Raw genomic sequence first — 7,920 nt, 5'->3', positions numbered from 1 at the left:
CAAAAATATAATTGCTAAAACTTAGGGTTTGCTGGGGCTTCCCTGGTGGTTCAGATGGATTATTTCTTCTACTTTTGTTAAAAATTTCTAAAAAATAGAAGCATAACAATAGATCTGAGAGAACTGAAAAAAATCTAGAACACAATGATAAGTGATACTAATAAAATTACAAGAAGATTATAGACAATTCTCGATTAATATAATAAATTGCCAGAATTGACTTAAGAAGAAATAGAAAATCTGTTTTCTAAGAAATAGGGTGTTTAACCATTAAAAATCATGAAATTAGTAGTCAGATATTTCCTCTGACACTCCAAAAAGGGCACCAGGCCCATAGAGTTTAATGGACTGTTTGTTTTAAACTTAACAAAAAGAAAGGTATTGCCTTTTTTCCCAAACTGTTTCAGAGAAGAAAGAGGGAAACCTACTTATTCAGAGTAACATAACTGGGATGCTAAATCCTAAAAGGTTAATTACAAGACTAGGATTATATACCAAAACATAGCAGCTGTTTTATCTAGGGAGGTGGGAATGATTTAGAGAACTGAAAAGGGTAGTTCAATGGGACTTCAGCTGTATCTATAATATTTTAATTCTCTTATTAAAAGAAGACAAGAAGCAACATGACAAAGTATAACCAAGCAGGACTCGATTGAGCCCTCCTGGGTCAGACCCTCTTAGGTCCTCTGCTTGCCTTTTGTTTGTAGAAAAATTTTAGCTTTCTAGGCCTTTCCCCAAGTTATCAAGAATATGTTTAATCAGAAAAATGAAAAAATGTAGAATTAAAGGGAAACAACCAAGCAAGAAAAAATTATAATAGTTTACCATTAAACAAACTTTATCATTAGATAAAGTTTAGCTCCCCTTGTCTATTAGGTCTATAGATAATATCCTAAGCCCTGTTGTTTAAGCTGTTTTGCAGATACTGAAACCCCCACCAGGCGAAAGAAGTTAACTGTATACTGACCACAAGCACTTAGACCTCAGACTTGCTGGAACCAGAAGGTTGATGATGTTGACTCCCAACCACACTGAGTAAGATCTCTGCATGTCCCCACCACGATAATCAACTGACTTCCAACGCAGATTCCAAAAGACCACTGCAAGGGCAGAAAAGAGGTGGCACTCCAGTTCCAGGTAGAATCCCACCTGTTTCCAGAATATTTTTTATTTATCTTGCCCTAACATTTTGTCTTAGTCATCCCCTGGGTGCAAAGTTGATTTGTAAACTAAGTTCTCACTTCACCAATCTCTGACAATTGAATAAAACTTGTGCTGTTTTGATCTGTTTTGATTTTGGCTTTGTGAACTCAAACAGAAAAAGAATTTTCCCTGCCAAGGCAGGGGACCTCTGCTGGACCAGGGACCAAGTGGGAGTCCATATGGTATAATTTGGTAACAAAAAAATTAAGATTTGTTAACTTTGTGTGGTGATAATGTTAAATTAAATTATTTATACATTCCTAAATTTTAAAATTTTCTCTAAAAATACTACAACAAATTTATCAATACATTGTTTGTTGCTCAACTTCAACAGTAGAAAGAAAATCATCCCTTTAAAACATATTATGTGCCAACCTAATAAACAGCCATCAGACCTGGTCAGTGGTAGGAAGCCTAGAATGTACTATTCTTAGATCAAGAAATCCTCAGTAGTTCAAGTTACTACAGGTCTTATAAATATCACTATCTTTTCTCATGTAAATTGGTAAAAATTACAGCATTTTATTTTTAAAACATTTATTTGCCTATGGCTTTCTAGAGCTGAGCAGTTATTAATTAATTACTTTACATTCATACATATATTTATTTAACAAATTCTTCTAGAATGCCCACTACATTGCATGCACAGCTTGTCTATCCACTGGGTCTCCATGGGTGAGAGATACAATCCTTGTTCTTAAAGAGAGCAGATGGACAGGAAGGTTAGTACTGACAATACAGTGAAATCAATAGCACTTAGGGCTATGCACAGTAATGCTCAAAATTCTTCAAGCGAGGCTTCAACAGTACGTGAACCGAGAACCTCCAGATGTTCAAGCTGGATTTAGAAAAGGCAGAGGAACCAGAGATTAAATTGCCAACATCCATTGGATAATAGAAAAAGCAAGAGAGTTCCAGAAAAACATCTACTTCTGCTTTATTGACTATGGCAAAGCCTTTGACTGGATCACAATATATTGTGGAAAATTCTTCAAGAGATGGGAACACTAACCACCTTACCTGCCTCCTGAGAAATCTGTATGCAGGTCAAGGAGCAACAGTTAGAGCTGAACATGGAAAAATGGGCTGGTTCCAAACTGGGAAAGGAGAACGTCAAGGCTGTATACTGTCACCCTGTTTAATTTCTATGAAGAGTACATCATGCAAAATGCTGGGATGGATGAAGCACAAGCTGGAATCAAGATTACTGGGAGAAATATCAGTAACCTCAGATATACAGATGACAACACCCTTATGGCAGAAAGTGAAGAGGAACTAAAAAGCCTTTTGATGAAACTGAAACAGGAGAGTGAAAAAGCTGACTTAAAACTCAGCATTCAAAAAATGAAGATCATGGCATCCAATCCCATCACTTCATGACAAATAGATGGGGAAACAATGGAAACAGTGACAGACTTTATTTTCTTGGGCTCCAAAATCACTGCAGATGGTGACTGCAGCCATGAAATGATTAAAAGATGCTTGCTCCTTGGAAGAAAATCTATGACCAACCTAGACAGCATATTCAAAAGCAGAGACATTACTTTGACGACAAAGGTCTGTCTAGTCAAAGCTATGGTTTTTCCAGTAGTCATGTATGGATGTGAAAGTTAGACCATAAGGAAAGCTGAGTGCTAAAAAATTGATGCTTTTGAAATGTGGTGTTGGAGAAGATGCTTGAGAGTCCCTTGGACAGCAAAGAGATCAAACCCATGCATCCTAAAGGAAATCAATCCTGAATATTCATTGGAAGGACTGATGCAGAAGGAGAAGCTTCAATACTTTGGCCACTTGATGTGAAGAACTGACTCACTGGAAAAGCCCCTGATGCTGGGAAAGATTGAAGGCAGGAGGAGAAGGGGATGACAGAGGATGAGCTGGCTGGATGGCAACATTGACTCAATGTACATGAGTTTGAGCAAGCTCTGGGCATTGGTTATGGACAGGAAAGCCTGGTGTGCTGCAGTCCACGGGGTCACAAAGAGTTGGACATGACTGAGCAACTGAACTGAACTAGGGCTACACAGATCAGAGATTCATCTGTCTCAGTCTTTAGGATCAGGGAATGTGACACTTGAATCAAGTGCTGTTATTAATCATCAAACAAAGGTGGGAGGTGTTGAGGAAAGGGGTAAAAGGTGGTATAATCAAAGGGAATGGCATACGCATACATGAAGAGAACATCTGAGGAACTGCAGGTTTGGGATTGCTGCAGAGGCGGTCAGGGAGTTTAGAAGCTAGATCACTTTAAGGCCTTGCCTCTGCACTTGAAGATTTTAACCTAATCAGGAAACCACTGAAGTAAGAAATAATGTTTTCTGTCTGTAGTGCAGAAGAGTCCATTTTTATGTGACTCCAATGGGAAGATGGCTGGTAGAAAGCACAACATACTGCACCATGTGTGTAAGGGCACTGATGTGGTAGGACCTCAACTTGCGCCTCAGTTCAGTTCAGTCACACAGTCATGTCTGACTCTTTGAGACCCCATGGACTGCAGCATGCCAGGCTTCCCTGTCCATAAGCCACTCCCAGAGCTTGCTCAAACTCATGTCCATTGAGTTGGTGATGTCATCCAACTAGCTCATCCTCTGTCGTCCCCTTCTCCTCCTGCCTTCAGTCTGTCCCAGCATCAGGGTCTTTTCCAGTGAGTCACTTCTTTGCATCAGGTGGCCAAAATACTGGAGTTTCACCTTCTGCATCAGTCCTTCCAATGAATATTCAGGACTGATTTCCTTTAGGATGTACGGGTTTGATCTCCTTGCTGTCCAAGGGACTCTCAAGCATCTTCTCCAACATCACATTTCAAAAGCATCAATTCTTCAGCACTCAGCTGTCTTTATAATCCAACTCTCACATCCATATATGACTACTGGAAAAACCATAGCTTTGACTAGACAGATCTTTGTCGTTAAAGTAATGTCTCTGCTTTTGAATATGCTGTCTAGGTTGGTCATAGATTTTCTTCCAAGGAGCAAGTGATTTTTAATTTCATGGCTGCAGTCACCATCTGCAGTGATTTTGGAGCCCAAGAAAATAAAGTCTGTCACTGTTTCCATTGTTTCCCCATCTATTTGTCATGAAGTGATGGGATTGGATGCCATTATCTCCAATTTATGAATGTTGAGTTTTAAGCCAGGCTTTTCACTCTCCTCTTTCACTTTCATCAATAAGCTCTTAAGTTCCTCTTCACTTTCTGCCATAAGGGTGGTGTCATCTGCATATCTGAGGTTATTGATATTCCTCCCAGTAATCCTGATTCCAGCTTGTGCTTCATCCAGCCCAGAATTTCGCATGATGTACTCTTCATAGAAGTTAAATAAGCAGGGTGACAATATACAGCCTTGATGTTCTCTTTTCCCAGTTTGGAACCAGCCCATTGTTCCATGTTCGGCTCTAACTGTTGCTCCTTGACCTGCATACAGATTTCTCAGAAGGCAGGTAAAGTGGTCTGGTATTTCCATCTTTTGAAGAATTTTCCACAGTTTGTTGTGATCCACACAGCAAAGGCTTTGCTGTAGTCAATAAAGTAGAAGCAGATATTTTTCTGGAACTCTCTTGCTTTTTCTGTGATCCAATAGATGTTGATAATTTGATCTGTTTCCTCTGTAATCCAGCTTGAATATCTGGAAGTTCTCAGTTTACTTACTGTTGAAGCCTCACTTGGAGAATTTTGAGCATTATTTTGATACAATTGTGCCATAGGTTGAACATTCTTTTGCATTGCCTTTCTTTGGGATTGGAATGAAAACTGACCTTTTCCAGTCCTGTGGCCACTGCTGAGTTTTCCAAATTTGCTGACATATTGAGTGTAGCACTTTCAGAGCATCATCTTTTAAGACTTGAAATAGCTCAACTGGAATTCCATCATCTCCACTAGCTTTGTTCATAGTGATGCTTTGTAAAGCCCATTTGAATTCATCTTCCAGGATGTCTGGCTCTAGGTGACTGATCACACCATCATGATCATCTAAGTCATTAAGATCTTTTTTTGTATCATTCTTCCATATTCTTTTTAATATCTTCTGCTTCTGTTAGGTCCATATCGTTTCTGTCCTTTATTGTGCCTATTTTTGCATTTAATGTTCCCTTGGTATCTCTAATTTTCTTGAAAAAATCTCTAGTCTTTCCCATTCTATTGTTTTCCTCTATTTCCTTGCATAGATATCTGAGGAATGCTTTCTTATCCCTTCTTGCTATTCTTTGGAACTCTGTATTCAAATGGGCATATTTTTCCTTTTCTCCTTTGCCTTTCACTTTTCTCCTTTTCTCAGATGTTTGTAAGGCCTCCTCAGGCAAGGATTTTGCCTTTTTACATTTCTTCTTCTTGGGTATGGTCTTGATCACTGCCTCCTGTACAACATCAAGAACCTCCATGCATAGTTCTTCAGGCACTCTGTCTATCAGATCAAATCCTGTGAATTTATTTGTCACTTCCACTGTATAATTGTAAAGGATTTGATTTAGGTCATACCTGAATGGTCTAGTGGTTTTCCCTGTTTTCTTCAATTTACATCTGCATTTTGCAATAAGGAGTTCATGATCTGAGCCACAGTCAGCTCCCAGTCTTGTTCCTAAGCTTGTGTTATTTACTGATGGAGCAGGCCTGATCGAATCTGATTTGTTTTGGGAACTTAGGCTCCTCCTGAGATAGAATTCATCCTAATAGAAGGAACATTTGTTGGGCGCAATATCAAATCTTAGTAGTGAAGGGAAGAATTGAGTCTTAGGTAAAAAAGATGCCTATTGGGGTTTCAGGGAAAACACTGAAGTGAGAGTGAGGAAGTATTCCTTTGGTATTCCTCAACAGGGTGTAACACATAGAAAGAGACACAGTTCCTCTTCCCAATGCCTCATTTTGCGCTGGAAGTAAGTGTAACTTCTTTTTTTTTTTTTTTAACCTTCAATAGTGAACTCCGGGAGTTGTTGATGGACAGGGAGGCCTGGCGTGCTGCGATTCATCGGGTCGCAAAGAGTCAGACACGACTGAGCGACTGATCTGATCTGAGTCAATAACTATGGAGACCTGGGTTCAATCCCTGGGTCAGGAAGATCCCCTGGAGAAGGAAATGGCAATCCACTCCAGTACTATTGCCTGGAAAATCCCATGGACAGAGGAGCCTGGTAAAGCTACAGTCCATGGGGTCCCAAAGAGTCAGACACGACTAAGCGACTTCACTCACTCACATGGTACTTAGCAGAGGCAGTTGCAGAGGAAGGGTATCTTGTAGGCAAGGTCGATACTAGAGGCAAGAAGTGGTGGTTCTCAGCAGACGTGGTTGTTTGTAGAGAATGGAGAGGGATGTCTTGTGCTTGTGCTGTTCCTTGGTAGAGTGGTTGACATGTAAATGGCTGTAATATCTTGCAAAAGAGAGATAATAGAAGAAGAAAATTTAGCCTGTTAGCACAAAATGTGTACCCTCATGTAGACACAGATATAATTGGCCTGAAGTGTGCAGACCTCCTTTTCTGTTCTACACTGGCAAATGGGGGCAAGAAGCAACAAAATAAACAGTAAAGAGAGAAGGCCTGAACTACCTCTCCCAGATAAGCCGCCCAAATTCCCAGAATACTAGGTCCTGGCAACTACTCATTCACTTACTGTAAAAGTGTAAAAGGTTAGGTTACTCCGCATGCTGTAGAACAAGTGCCCAATTGCCCTCAGAGATAGCATATCCTTCATCCAAAAGGAAACCCAGCTTGATCTTACATCCAGTCGATCTTTCACATTACTGCAACTAGGCATTTTTGTTTTCTTATCATCTTCACAGAGAGCAGAGAGAGATTTTCTTGATTTTTCATGACTCTATTCTCTCCACTTTAATAGCCAAAACTAAAACCAAATAAACTTGTTTACAGAGAAAAACCAGCAATTTTGTCTGATCAATTGATCTATCTCATTCTTACTGAAACTGCAATTATGTTATTCTGACTGACAGATTCTCAAGATTTAGAAAAAATATTCTTGATCAAATTCACTAAGAATAGAATGTTTCAAGTGGATGTGTCTGGCTAGAATCTCCCTGAACTATTCAGTAACAGCACATCAAAAGTCTGCTGAATTTTTATTTCCCATCAGAAAAATAACAAAACCAATATGAAAAATGGAAGTGTTTTGAGGGCAGTTGGTATATAGCCTAGTACTAAATACATTTTTTTGGCTGCTCCTTTCTTTTTCTCCCCTTCAGCAGCTATGTTTAATGGGCTGAGAGAAAGCTGTTTGCTTGCAGAATCTTATTATAGACCAGAAATACACTTGTTCCAGAGAAGAGTAATTTAATTGGTTCCAAGTCAAATGATGTTAACAGGTGTCACCTCACCAATCCAGGACTTAAAATGGGTTATTATAAACAGAACTAATACGTATTTTTCTGGCTTTTGCTCCCATTTGTTATGCAAGACTGCATGCCCCTGTAATGTTCCTCCTGATTATTTCTAGCAGCTTTAGGAGGTGGTTGACATGTGCTCATGCACACGTATCGTCAGCTACCACATAATGCCTGCCATTTTCTTGCCCTTTAGCTCAAGTTCTTCTCTGCTGCCATCTGCAACTAAGGCCTGCACAGCTTAATATAAACTGCAAGGAAGTCTTGATCAGTATTTCTGCTTCTGCCAGGCTCCGTGACACTTCAGTGGAAGGACATTACATTGCTGGTTCCATGGATACACGAGGTCCAGGAGAAGGCACAGGTAGAGGGAGAATCTCTCTGTCCCTTTCAG

This window comes from Bos taurus, chromosome 15 (assembly GCF_002263795.3).
Source record: "Bos taurus isolate L1 Dominette 01449 registration number 42190680 breed Hereford chromosome 15, ARS-UCD2.0, whole genome shotgun sequence".
In the NCBI taxonomy this organism is placed as follows: domain Eukaryota; kingdom Metazoa; phylum Chordata; class Mammalia; order Artiodactyla; family Bovidae; genus Bos; species Bos taurus.
Note: the sequence above shows the minus strand (reverse complement) of the source record.